The sequence below is a fragment of the Lemur catta genome, chromosome 8 (genome assembly GCF_020740605.2).
Source record: "Lemur catta isolate mLemCat1 chromosome 8, mLemCat1.pri, whole genome shotgun sequence".
In the NCBI taxonomy this organism is placed as follows: domain Eukaryota; kingdom Metazoa; phylum Chordata; class Mammalia; order Primates; family Lemuridae; genus Lemur; species Lemur catta.
Genome location: NC_059135.1, coordinates 2,797,372 through 2,811,536, shown reverse-complemented (window position 1 = coordinate 2,811,536; position 14,165 = coordinate 2,797,372).

The window sequence follows — 14,165 nt, the reverse complement described above, 5'->3', positions numbered from 1 at the left end:
TGGCCCGGAGACACCTGGTGGACACCTGGCTGCCCAGGCTCTTCGAGGACGGTGGGAGCTCTGGAAGCAAAACTGGGGTGCGGCTCAGCCTGGCCAGAGCTGCGGGCCGGGAGGACACGGTGCGCGCGCTCGGCCGACGCCAGGGGCGCACGCGGCTCGGCGGCGACACCGTCTCAGCGCGCCGCCAGCCAGCCCAGGGCGCCCTGGCCTCTTCCACTTCCTCCCTCCATTTTCTTCTCTTTTCTTTTTCTTTTTCTTCAGGAAAGGCACGTTCACATGGACAGTGCAGAATGAACAAAGAACTTCTAATGCGTAAAACGGTGCCTAGTACCTGGTAGGTGTTCAAAAAGGATTTATTGAATTCATTAACTGTGATTCATAAATCATAAATCAGCACACCACGCTTCATCAGCCGATCCTCTACTGTTAGACATTTAACCTGTTAGCAATTTCCCCCTATTTCTTGTCATGCCAATGGTATTTAAAAACAACTTCTTCTGTTACAGAAGTACATTGTCGAACCAGGTAAACAAACAGAAAGCCTTAATTCATACTGCTCAGATAATCTTTAATGTACATTTTGGCATATAGCTTTCCAAACTTTAATTTATGCTTAGGCACATAGATGATAGATAGATACTTAAACAAAAAAAATGAGCTCATACTGTTTTATAAATGACTTTTTCAATTTTAAAAATATTTTTTTTAAAAATGACTACACAGTTTTTATATGCTTCTAAGGGCAAGGATTTTGTCTGTGTTGTTTATTGCTATTTATAAACAACTCTCTGATGTGCGCTTCCTTAAAACAAATGTTTAGAAATGCAATATTTGGGCCAAAGGAATCCTTAAGCTTTGTGTAAATGTTACCAGATCCCTGGCAAATATTTGCGCCGTCTCCGCTCTCTGGCATGGATCCCACTTGCTATTAATATAAGGGGCCCTGAGTAGCGAAAAGAATTTAAAAAGAACAAATTTGGAGAACTCACGCTTCCTGATTTCAAAAACTTACTACAGAGATATAGTGACAAGACAGTGTGGTACAGGCATAAGGGTAGATACATAGACAAATAGAATAGAATTGAGAATCCAGAGATAAACCCACGCATCTATGGTCAATTGACTTTCAGCCAGCATGCCGAGACCATGCGATGGGGAGAGAATGGTGTTCTCAACAAATGTCTCTGGGACATGCGAAAGAATGTGTATTCTATCTCAGGCCACATGTGAAAATTAACTCAAGAGGGATCAAAGGCCTAAATGTAAATAAAACTCTCAGAAGGAAACAGAGATGTAAATCTTCATGACCTTGGACCAGGCAATGGTTTCTGAAATATGACACCAAGAGCACAAGCAATAAAAGGAAAAAATAAATAAATTGGACTTAATCAAAATTTAAAACTTTTTTTGCATGAAAGGACTCCAAGAAAGTGCAAACACAATTCACAGGTTAGGAGAAAATATTTGCAGATGATGTATCTGATAAGGGACTCATATCCAGAATATATAAAAAATTCTTACAATTTAACAATAAAAAGACAAATAAGCCCATTAAAATGGGCAAAAGATTTCAGTAAATAGTTCTTCAAAAAGGATAGACAAGTGGTCAATAAGCATGTGAAAAGATGCTTAACATCATTAGCTATTAGGGAAATGCAAGTCAAAACCACAATGGACCACCACTTCACACCCACCAGAATGGCTATCCTAAAGACTAAAAAACAGAAAATGGCTAGTGCTGTTGTGGAGGTGGAGAAATTGGAACCCCTGGGTTTGCTAGTGGTACTGTAAAATGGTTTGGCACTTCCTCAAAACGTTAAGCATAGAACTGCCATATGACTCAGCAACCCCAGTCCTAGGTCTGTACCCAACAGAACTAAAAGTATGTCCATGCAAAAATTTGTACGTGAATGCTCATAGCAGCATTACTTATGATAGCCCCAAAGGGTAAGAACCCAAACGTCCATCAAGCGACGGAAGGATAAACCAGGCGTGGTCTGTCGATACAGTGGAGTACTATTCATTCATAAAAAGGAACGAAGCGCCTGATCCACAATGCAACACGATGAACTGGGGGACACTACGCTCAGAGAGAGAAGCCAGACACAAAAGACCACATATCGTATGATCCTATTTGTGAGAAATATCCAGCAGAGACAAATCCATTGAGTCAGAAAGTAGACTAATGGTTGCCAGGGGCTGGTGGGAGGGGATGGGGAGTGACTGCTAGCAGGTACCGGTTTCTTTTGGGGGCGATGATGGAGATGTTCTAGGATTAGATAGTGGTGATGGCTGCACAATATTGGGAATATGCTAAAAATGACTGAATGGGGTATTTTAAAATGGTGACTTTTATGTTAAGTGAATTATACCTCAATTTTAAAAATTGGGGGGATAAGTCTAATTTTACAATGGAGAAACCTGGCAAACACTAGCTCGGCCAGATGATCTTGGCTTTGACACCATCAGTGGTGAGTCTTGTTGAGAGTGTGTATTTTTGTGTGTGTGTGTGAGACAGGGTCTCACTGTGTCACCCAGGCTAGAGTGCAATGGCCTCTGGTGAGCTCACTGCAACCTCAAACTCCTGGGCTCAAGGCATCCTCTTGCCTCAGCCTCCCAAGCAGCTGGGACTACAGGTATGCACCACCAGACCTGGCTAATTTTTCTATTTTTTGTAAAGATGGGGGGGTCTCACTCTTGCTCAGGTTGGTCTTGAACTCCTGACCTCAAGCGATCCTCCAGCCTCGGCTCCCAGGGTGCTGGGATTACAGGTGTGAGCCGCCAGCGTGTGTATTCTTACTGTGATGTGTTAAGAATGGACTTCATCTCTGTGGTCTTCTTCCTAAAGAACTATAACCTCTGTCTAACCATGAGAACAACATCAGACAAGTTCAAATTGAAGACATTCTACAAAATATATGACCCACACTCTTCAAAACTGTCAGGGTCATCAAAAACAAGCGAAGTCTGAAAAATTGCCACGGCGGGGAAGAACCTAATGAGACATGATGATTAGATGCCATACGATATCCGGATGGGATCCTGAATGTGAAAAGGACATTAGGGAAAAACTAAGGAAATTGGAACAAAGTATAAGCTTTAATAGTAATGTGTATCAATATCGGTTCATTAATTGTGACAAATACATCAAATTAACATAAAATGTTAATAACAGGATTAACAGTGTGGGGTATATAGGTGCTCTTTGTGCTCTCTTTGCAATCGTTCTGTAAATCTAAAACCATTCTAAAATAAAAGCATTATTTTAAAAAGATAAAAGCAGTGCTGTCCCTCTCCCATCAGTTTGGTGAGTGCCCCTGTAGACTGTGGAATGACAGTATCCAGCGCTGCAATTCAGAAGCAGTCAGTGCAAAGAGGATTGCAGAGGCGAGGTGAGGCGGCTCATAAGAGAGTGATTTGAATATCAAAGGTTTCAGGGGGGCCCTGGAGAAAACTGACCGAATTCTTTTGTAAACACGCCAGGCAGGATTTCATATTGTGCTGTCTGTCCTCATGGCTGCTGAAACTCGATCAATACTTGATGGATTCTTTTTTTCTTCCCCCCGTTTTTTTAGAGACGAGGTCTCGCTCTGTCACCCAGGCTGAAGTGCAGTGGCCGCATCACATCTCACTGCAGCCTTGAACACCTGAGCTCAAATGATTCTCCCCCTCATCCCAGCCTCCCGAGTAGCTGGGATGCCTGGCTAACTTTTTTTTCCTTTTGTAGAGACAGAGTCTCGCCATGTTGCCCAGTCCAGTTTCGAACTCCTGGTCTCAAGTGATCCTCCCACCTCTGCCATCCAAAGTGCTAGGGTTACAGGCATGAGCCGCCGGATGGATTGTTTGTTCTAGAATGGGCAGGTGGCACCAGCCCCAGGAAGATGATGGGTACTGGCCCCTGTGACAGCCTTGCAGCCTTGGTCACTTAAAGCCACCCTGTGCTCTTCCTGGGAGGGATTAGAAGGGATGCCAGGGCCCCAGGCCCCCCGTGCTAAAAGATGGCTCCAGACTCTAAATCCAAAGCCATGGCATGGGTGGGAACGCTGTAAAGGCCTTCTCTGGCTCGCCCTGGCTGTACTCATGGTTACAGGCGTGCACCCCACACTGATCCCGCAGGGGCTGGGGCAGGGAAGGGGCTGGATGAGGGTGGGGGCGGGCGAGTGGGCAGACAGGGATAGGGCAGTCCCTCTCTCATAAGTAGCAAGCAGATCAATGTCTTGTGGGGAGAATTAGTGCTGGGGCGGCCTGATTCTGTGCTTTGGGAAATCCACTAGAACCAGCCTTTGGTTACAAACCCCCAAAGCTGCCCCCACAAGTCCTCTTGGGGCAAACTGGGACTTTGACATGGCCAGCAAGAGACTTTGGGGTCCTGGGGAGCACCAGGCTGGGGCTTGGCTGAGCCAGGCTGAGCTTTCTTGCTTTCCTTCATCCCCGCAGGAGGGAAGGGTAGATAGCTTTGGTTGTGCACAAACTGAGACAGTCTTGGCATTGCGCAGTGGCTCATTCCGGAGGGTCATTTTGAGTGTCTTGTCGGGGCGGGTGAGGCAGAGAACACGAGCCCACACAGCAGATGGTCGTGCAGCCACTGACAAGACGATCTCTAAACACAGATAGGGAATTACCTCCATGACATTCTGTTAAATGAAAAGAACATAAAAATGTGATGCCATTTGTCCACTGAAAATTTCTAGCAGGTCAAAGCAGAAACTTAGCATTGGTTGCCGCAGGGGAAAGTTACTGGGGCACTGGGTGAGGAAGGGAATTGGTGAATTTGTGTACCCTCTGGAAGTGTTGAATTTTTACTGTGTTTGTGTATTAAGTAACATCTCATATATTGCATTATAATTTTTTTAATCGAACCTAACCAAACTGAGTCAAAAAGTCAAAATGACAGCAAAAACAACGACCCTTTTCATACTAATTAATTGTACTAGAATGTTCCAAGCAGATATCCTCTTCCACAAGCCAGGGGCCAGCCCTGCTGCCTCCTCCTCCAGGTCACCGGGCCTGGTTGCTGGTGGCGCACAGGGACTTTCCCTACCATGGTCCCATACTCCACCAGCATCCACAAGCCATGCAGACAGACACATAATCGAAGTAAAAATCGCATGTTCACCAGCTGAAGCCAAGTCCTCTCCTTTCCCCTTCCACTCGCACTGCGTTCCCAAGACCCCCTGTGTTAGCTGTGTTGCTGTGTAACACACACACACTCGGTGGTTTGAAAGGATGCGCATTTCTTACGTGGTCAGAAGTCCAGGCGCTGCCCCGCTGCGTCCTCCGAGACTGCAGGATTCGCGAGGCTGTAACCCGGTGTCGCCCAGGCCTGCGTCCTCCTCTGGAGGCTCAGCCCGGGAAGCCCATTCGGGTCGTTGACGGAACTCATCTTCTTCCAGCTGTGTGGCTGGGGCCCTGCCTTTGCTGGCCGTTGACTCGGGGCCCCCTCAAATCCTTGCTGGTGGTTCTCTGCTCGGTGAACTCCCACGACATGGACCTCGCTACACGAGGCCGGCAAGGAGACCGTCTAGTGTGTGCGTAAGACGGAGCCTCGAGTGCGGATCCACCGTCACACTGTCAGGGGCTGCCATCCCATCACCTTCGCTGTGTCCCGCTGGTTATGAGCAAGTCACGGGCCCCACCTACACTCAAGGGGAAGATATTCTGGGGCTCCCCAAGGGTCTGTCTGCCACGCCCTGAGACTTGAGCTGCCACTGGCAGGGCCCTGGGGGAACAGCTGTGGGGCACCACACTGCGGCATCAGAGGAACCCTGCGGGGTTTGTGCCCTGGCAGGCTCTCAGAGGCACAGCGGCTGACCCAAAAGACAAAAGGCTGCACCCTAGCCAACCAAGGCTTTTGCCAGGTACCACTGTGTGGGGTGTCAGTGGTGGCCCTGACTGGTGCAGTGCGCACCTGTGCAACTTTCCATGGCAGCCCTGAACCCCACCTGCTGATGGGAGGCTTCCTCAGAGTGTCACTCCCCGAGGATTAGTATCTGGTCAGGCTCCAGTTCCACCAACAGACCATATGTCTATGCAGCTGAGTTTACTTCACACTACGCCCTCTTTCCCAGCTATTTCTTGACTTTTCAGTTCCTCAAACACATCCATAGCTTGAAATATTTTCTCTGGAACTTTTGGCTCTGTTTTTACCCTAGGCTATTCAAAACTCACAGCTTCGGGGAGTTTATTTTCCTACACTGCTGGGTGGGTCTCTAGAAACGAAGCATCAAAGTCAGCTGGAGTGTCGAGTGAGGGTCCTGATTCTTCCAGAGCAATGACAGTCACAGTTGTCACATGGTGGGGACAGCCCACCCGCCAAAATGCATCTCTGTTGCAATGTCACCATTAGAGGTTATGTACACACCCCAAACAGATAAATCAGTTCCCAGGTGTCCTTAGCACAGCCCGAGATTATTTTTCAAGTAACAATAAACATATTAATAGAAGGTGCAGAATTTCAGAATAGCATCACTGAGTTTGTATCAGGACCCATTCACCAAGATAAACCCACTCTGGACCTTAAAACAGGTCTCAAAAAGTTTTCAAATAATTCAAGTCATACAAAGCATGTTCTCTGACCACAGTGGAGTTACATGACAAATCAAAAAGATTTCTGGAAAATCCCTAAATGTTTGGAAACTGAATAATGCACTTCTAAATAACCCATGGGTCAATCAAAAATGAAACGTGGCTGGGCACGGTGGCTCATACCTGTAATCCTAGCACTCTGGGAGGCCAAGGTGGGAAGATCGCTTGAGATCAGGAGTTTGAGACCAGCCTGAGCAAGAGCAAGACCCCCTCTCTACTAAAAATAGAAAAATTAGCCAGGCGTGGTGGCTTGTACCTGTAATCGCAGCCACATGGTCCCAGCTACCTAGTCCCAGCTACTCGGGAGGCTGAGGCAGGAGGATCGTTTGAGCCCAGGAATTTGAGTTTGCTGTGAGCTACAATGGCTGCACTCTACCTGGGGACTGACTCTGTCTCAAAAAAAAAAGGGAGGAGAGGAGAGGGGAGGGGAGGGGAGGGGAGAAGAGAGGAGAGGAGAGGAGAGGAGAGGAGAGGAGAGGAGAGGAGAGGAGAGGAGAGGAGAGGGGAGGAGAGGGGAGGGGAGGAGAACAGAGGAGAGGAGAGGGGAGGAGAGGGGAGGAGAGGGGAGGGGAGGAGAAGAGAGGAGAGGAGAGGAAAGGAGAGGAGATGGGAGGGGAGGAGAAGAGAGGAGAGGGGAGGGGAGGAGAGGGGAGGGGAGGGGAGGAGAGGAGAGGAGAGGGGAGGAGAGGGGAGGGGAGGAGAAGAGAGGAGAGGAGAGGGGAGGGGAGGAGAGGGGAGGGGAGGAGAGGAGAGGGGAGGAGAGGAGAGGAGAGGGGAGGGGAGGGGAGGAGAGGGGGAGGAGAGGGGAGGGGAGGAGAGGGGAGGAGAGGAGAGGAGAGGGGAGGAGAGGAGAGGAGAGGGGAGGGGAGGGGAGGAGAGGGGGAGGAGAGGGGAGGGGAGGAGAGGGGAGGAGAGGAGAGGAGAGGGGAGGGGAGGGGAAAGGAAAGCAAAGGAAGAAAAAGAAAGAAAGAAAAGGAAATACTTTGAACTGAATAAAAATGAAACCAACATATCAAAATTTGTGGGGTGCTCCTAAAGCGGGAATTGGGGGAGATTTACAGCCTATATGATAAATTTATAATACATGTCCATGTTAGAAAGAAGAAAGGTCTCAAATCAATGACCACCTGAAGAAACTAACAAAAGAGCTGAGAGGCATCTCAGCCCAGGTGTATAAAGCCCACGTGGGATCCCGCACCCTGCTCCTCCCGCTGCCTTCCCTGCCCCGCGGCGCCTCCCTCTTCTCCACGTTGCTCACCGGCAAACCGAGGAGTCCAGCCCACTTCCCTTCCACCCTCTCCATCCTGTCAGTCAACCCTGTCCCTCTGCCTTCCGAGGTGGGCCAGAATCTGATCATTTCTCACTCAACATACCTACGTCCCCGCAATCAGCCCCACTTTAGTCTCCCCACGTCTCTCCTTCCTTCCTTCCTTCCTTCCTTCCTTCCTTCCTTCCTTCCTTCCTTCCTTCCTTCCTTCCTTCCTTCCTTCCTTCCTCCCTCCCTCCCTTCCTTCCTTCCTTCCTTCTTTCCTTCCAGTCTGTTAAAGCAGTCAGAGTGATCCTTTAAAAACAGAAGCCAGATCACGCACGTCCCCTCTGCTCGGGTGCCACCACTAGCGTCCCATTCCCTCGGAGTAAAAGCCCAAATCCCTGCAACAGCCTACAGGGTTCTACTTCATCTGGCTTCTGTGCCCGCTGTGACCTCATCCTGTCCACTGCCTGCCCCTCCTGCACCACTGCAGCCGGCCGGCCACCTCACTGTCCTCAGGCGAGCCCAGCGCACCCCCGCACAGCCTCTGTGCTGCAGCCGTCTGTCTGGGACGCTCCTCCCATGCTTCACCCTCCGCAGGTCTGTGCCCAAAGTGGTCCTGCCTGGCCACACAGCTGGCCCTCGCTCCTGGCCCTCAGCCTGCATCCTTCTCCAGCAAGGGCTTGCTCCTTGTTGCCAGCCACTGACTCTAGAATCTGAGCCCCACAAGAGCAGGGGTTTTGGTTTCTTTGCTGCCTGCTCAGAGCCCCCATGGCCTGGAGCAGAAAGTGGATGTTGTAGATGCTCAATAAATAGGTTTTGAATGGATGAATAAATATAAAATTTTAAATTTTGTTTTAAAAAATATTTTCTGCCCCCTGTTTTGATGAAAATATATGTCATAATTCCTTATGTTTTTAACAGAATCAAGAGGTTAACAAAAATAGGTTTCCCCAAAGAAGAACATATTTATACAATGAGACCAGCTACAGAGTTTACTGCCGTTAATTGTCTAAAAACAGGGGACAGAAATGAGGAAGTATTTGCGAATTACAAGCTGGGGTTATTTTCTCTTCATTTTGGTGCTTTTGTTTTTCCTATTATGAATTTTCAGCCATAAAGGGTTAGGTTGGGGACTCACATCATGGAATAAAAAAGAATTCTCACACAAAGGTTAAAATAGTTTTAAAGAAAGAAAGTTTATTGTACTTCCCAAAGGTGGGAAGGGCATGGCACAAGAGAAAGAAAGAAGTTCACAGTGAGGGTCAGGGGTTTTGTTAGGGGGCAAAGAAAAAGGAAATTGCCCTATGCCCGTATGTGTGTGTGGCAGTATCTGAATTACTAGCCCATACCCCATGGCAAACAACTTTACTGACTAGAGTACAATGCTTATGTGCGGTCCCTCTGTCTTTAGATTTGCAGATGCCACTCATTTCCAGAGTTTCTTAAGTCAGCACTTCTCCTCCCATCCCCTTCACTGAAGTCGTTGCATAATTTGTGATACAGTTATATTCTCTTGTTACGGTCTGCATATCTTCCTGGGATCCCCCGACCTCCTAAATGGTTACATCCATAGGACAGTAATAGACTTTTGGATATCAACAGGTATGCTGCAATGTTGCTACAAACACTGATTCATTCTAGGAGTTTTTTTAGTCAATTCTTTAGGATTTTCTACATAGACAGTTATGTTGTCTATGAACAAAGACAATTTTGCTTCTTACTTTCAAATATGTATACATTTTATTTCCTTTTCTTGTCTTATTGCACTTCCTAGGACTTCTGGTGTGACGGTGAATAGCAGGGGTAAAAGGGACATCTTTGCCTTATTTCCAGTCTTAGAGGGAAAGCATTCAAATTCTCATCATTAAATATGTTAGCTGTAGGTGTTTTATAGATTTTTTAATCAAGCGTAGGAAGTTCCCCTTATTTCTAATTTATTGAGTGTCTTTACCATGAATGGGCAACAGATTTTGTCAAATGCTTTTTCAGCATTAATGAATATGATCATATGATTTCTTTAGCCTGTTGATAGGAGGGATCACATTAATTTTTTTTTTTTTTTGAGACAGGGTCTCACTCTGTCACCCAGGCATCATCTCAGCTCACAGCAACCTCAAACTCCTGGGCTCAAGCCATCCTCCTGCCTCAGCCTCCCAAGCAGCTGCTCAACATGCCAAAGTACCGTACTTTGGGGTTTCCTTTTCTGAGCCCCAACATAGGCCTCTTTAGATTATTTGTTTCTCCTTGTTTGAGTTTTGGTAGTTCATGTCTTTCAAGGAATTGATCCAGTTTATCTAAGTTATCAAATCTGTGGGCATACAGTTTTCATAGAGTCCTTTATTTTCCTTTAATATCCACGGGATTAGTAGTAATGGCCCCCCTTACATTTCTAATATTGATCATTTGTGTCTTCTTTCTTATTTTCTTGGTTAGCCTGGCTAGAGGTTTACCAATTTTATCTTTTTTCTTTTTAGAGACAGGTATCACTGTGTCGCCCAAGCTGGACTGTATGGCGTCATCATAGCTCACTCAAACTCCTGGACTCAAGCTATTCTCCTGCCTCAGCCTCCCAAGTAGCTGGGACTACAGGCATGAGCCACCACACCCAGCTACTTTTTAAATTTTTTCATGTAGAAACTGGTCTCGCTATGTTGCCTGGGCTGTTCTCAAACTCCTGGTCTCAAGCAATCCTCCTGCCTCAGCCCAAAGTGCTGGGATTATAGGCGTGAGCCACTGTACCAGTCCAAGGCAGGAGAAATAAAGACATGTCTTTTGGGCTGGTTTTACAGGGAAGACAGGTCAAATAATGATTAAGTCTTTTGTGAATGAGGTCTGTTCTCCCTCTGGTGCTGGGAATGTGTGCTGCATTTTTATGGAAATAAAGATTAACCCAATGAGATAAGCTAAGATTTATTTACTCAGAGCTTGCTGTGGCAGGGAAGCAGCCACCAACACTTGGGTTTGGAAGAGACTCAAAGGCAGGCAGGGGAGTGGGGAAGCTGCACGTGAGCGGGGGTGGGGGGGGGTGATGGGAGGCTGGGGCACGAGTGGGGCTGTTGTCTGGGGACCTGCTGGGCTCACTAGAGGTGGGACCTCATCTATGATTGGCTGGGGGAGTGTAATGGCTTTCTCTGGGTGGTTCTAAGCTGGAATGGGGACAAAAGTTAGGGAAGCTATCTGTTATTAATCAAATCTGGGCCATTTGGGGCCAGCTGGGCCAATCTGACCTCCTACAAATCTGAGTGCAGCAGCTTCCTTCCGGGGCTGGTTGCTCCAGACTACGGCCGCAGTTCTAGGCTACATATGGCCTGGCCCTTGTCCGTGTATTTGGCCTCTCGTTTTCAAGGCTGCTGCTAAGCTGGGGAGCTGCAGGTGGGACTAGCGTAAGTTAAACCACCACAAAGCCGGGGCTCCTACTGCGATTCCGCTGTTCCTCTTAGTAAGTGCTTCCGGCTTCTTGTGAGTCTTTGCTTAATGTCCGGAGCTCCAAAATGGCGACTCTAGCAATTTCTTGCCAATTTTTGTTGCTTTTTAGAATGGGCAGAATTTCAGGATTCCTTACTGTATTTTCATTAACATCAATTCCCGTATTAGTTTTTAAAGAGCACAGGGATGCTTCTACATAGGTTGTTCTTTAGAAGTTATTTTCCTATCAGCTGACTTTCACTTTCCTATCTCATCTTAGTGGTGCTAACGAAGCCCCTCTGGACCAAGAATTCTTTATGTAGCCCATTCTCAACCTCTGTGATTTTTTTTCCTTCTTCCTTTTTTCTTTTTAAAAACGTGTAAGTAGAGAATTTATTTGGGCCAAATTTGAGGACTGCAACCTGGGAGACACAGATTCAAGTTGCCCTGAATATATATTCCCCCCTGTGGTTTTCAGCTAGCGCTGCCCAGCTCCTGTTAAGCACGTAAACTGCCTGCTCATGGCTTTAATCAATAGCAGGTACCTTTTATACCTTGTCTTTATCAACATAGCCCCAGGCTTAGCACAGGGGCTGGCATAGGATAGATGCTTAATAAATGTGTATTCAGTTGGGTGAATAGATAAACCTCCTCTTGGCTGACACATTCTTTCCAGGGACAGAGCAAACACCACTCAGGTGGAATGGGAGCAGGTAGACATGGCTAGCTTCAGACACAAGAGGGAGACTGATGCCAAGTGAGCCAGCGGTGGAGAGAAAGGCAGGGCTGTGAGACCACACAGGCCCCCAGAGACGAGAGAAGCTTCCATTCCCGAACGGCTTCTAGAATCCAGAAGCTTGCTGCCTGCCCTGCCCCAGTATGAGATGTCTGTGTTAGTGGGAGTAAGTTTGCATGGGTTTCTGTTTGTTGCTACCAAAGACTCTTGACTAGGGCAACACGGATTAAGGGGGGTAGAGCCACAGACATGTCAGTGGACATGGTGCATGAATTCTCTGTGTGATCCAGAGAGCAGCCATGTTGCATGTTCCTGTGGTCCTTTAATGCACATGCTCAGACGCCTGCACGACTGGGAATTCCACTCTCCGCTCTCCCGGGACTAATGTTATGGAGTAATCGGGCATCGCAGAACAAGTACAGATGTAAGGCGGCTGTACATTAGGGCCGAGGGTGGGGGCTCTAGTACAAGGGCAGGAAGGGAAGTGCATGGATGCTGACTGGGGGGGCTCTGGCTCTGAAGGGTTGGGCAGCCTTCGTGGCCTCCCCACCACCACCTCCATCGAGCCAAGTGACGGATGAAGAGACTGTTCTGGGCTCTCAATCACCTGCTTCTCAGAATCACTTTGGAGAGCTGACGGAGTGCAGGAACACAAAGGAACCTCCCCACATGCAGCCTTCCCACCCAGGACTGAGGCACAAGGCCATGCCTAGTGCCAAGGACACCAAGCGATTTGCCCAGCTCGAAGTTAGAGCTTTGTTACAGGAAGAAAGGGAAGGATGGATGTTGGCACAGTGACATTGCCTGTCACTCTCTTTCCTCTGCTGCGTATCTCTCCACGAGATTCCCCTGGGGACAGGGTGCTTGAGTATGAGGCTTTCTCACGTGTTGAACTCCTCTAGCCTTCCACCACCACCTCCTGTTTGCATTACAATAGCTCTGTAATACACCTTGGTTTCAGGTGGCACAAATCTCCTTTCATCATTTCTTTTTTTTCTTTCTTTTCAGAAATGCCTTAACTGTTCTAAGGCCTTTACTCTTCCATATGAATTTTAGAATCAGTTTTCCTTGTTCTTTGTGAGATTTTTGCTGGATTTCAGTGAAATCATAAACCTGATATTGACTTAAGAAAACAATTACATTTTCTTTGGTACTCCAGGGCAGATCCAGGTTTGTGCTGAACGGAGCAGAATAGCAAGTCCGGAAGCAGGTCCAAATGTGTTGCAGAACTGGCAGTAGAGCTGACAGGGCATGACGTGTCAGTGGGAAAAGAGCACACGGCACAGTAAAGTGTAACTGGGGCCAGGCACGGTGGCTCAGCACTCTGGGAGGCCGAGGCAGGAGGATGGCTTGAGGTCAGGAGCTGGAGACCAGCCTGAGCAAGAGTAAGACCCCATCTCTACAAAAAAAACAGAAAAATTAGCTGGGAGTGATGAATTGAACCTGTAGTCCCAGTTACTCCGGAGGCTGAGGCAGGAGGATCACTTGTGCCCAGGATTCTGAGGTTGCTGTGAGCTATGGTGACACCACTGCACCCTATCCCTGGTGACAGAGTAAGACCCTGCCTAAAAAGAAAAAAAAAAAAATGCAGTTGGATTCTTACCTACCACCATATCCCAAAGTAATTGCCAGTTGAATTAAGGGATTAAAAACTCAAATGTTAAAAACAAACCTGCAAAATTATTAGAAAATATAGAAGAATTTCCATTATGACCTTAGGGAAGAGTAGTTCTTGGTGAAAAGGCACAACTCATAAAAGAAAAGACTGGTAAATTTGACAACAAAAATTTAAAACTTTTGTATGACAAAAGAAACTATAAACAAAGCTATGGACCAAGCCACTGAACAGATTACACAAAATGTATATACTATATGTTATGTATCAGATACAGGATTTGTTCCAGAAGAAAAAGATGTACTCAATAGGAAAATGGGTAAAGGATACTAAGATGCCATTCCCAGAGGAAAACTCTGGCCATTAGACACGAGCAAAGATGCACAAACTCACCATCCAGGGATATGCAAATTCAAGCCACAGTGAGATACTATTCATACCCATCACACTGCAAAAAATCACTCAGTGTGTCAATGCCAGGAGGCTACCGGGAAATGCAGATTCTCATATACTGCTTATAGGCATGTTAAGTGGTTTGACTACTTTGATGGATGTGGCAATGCTAGCGAAAT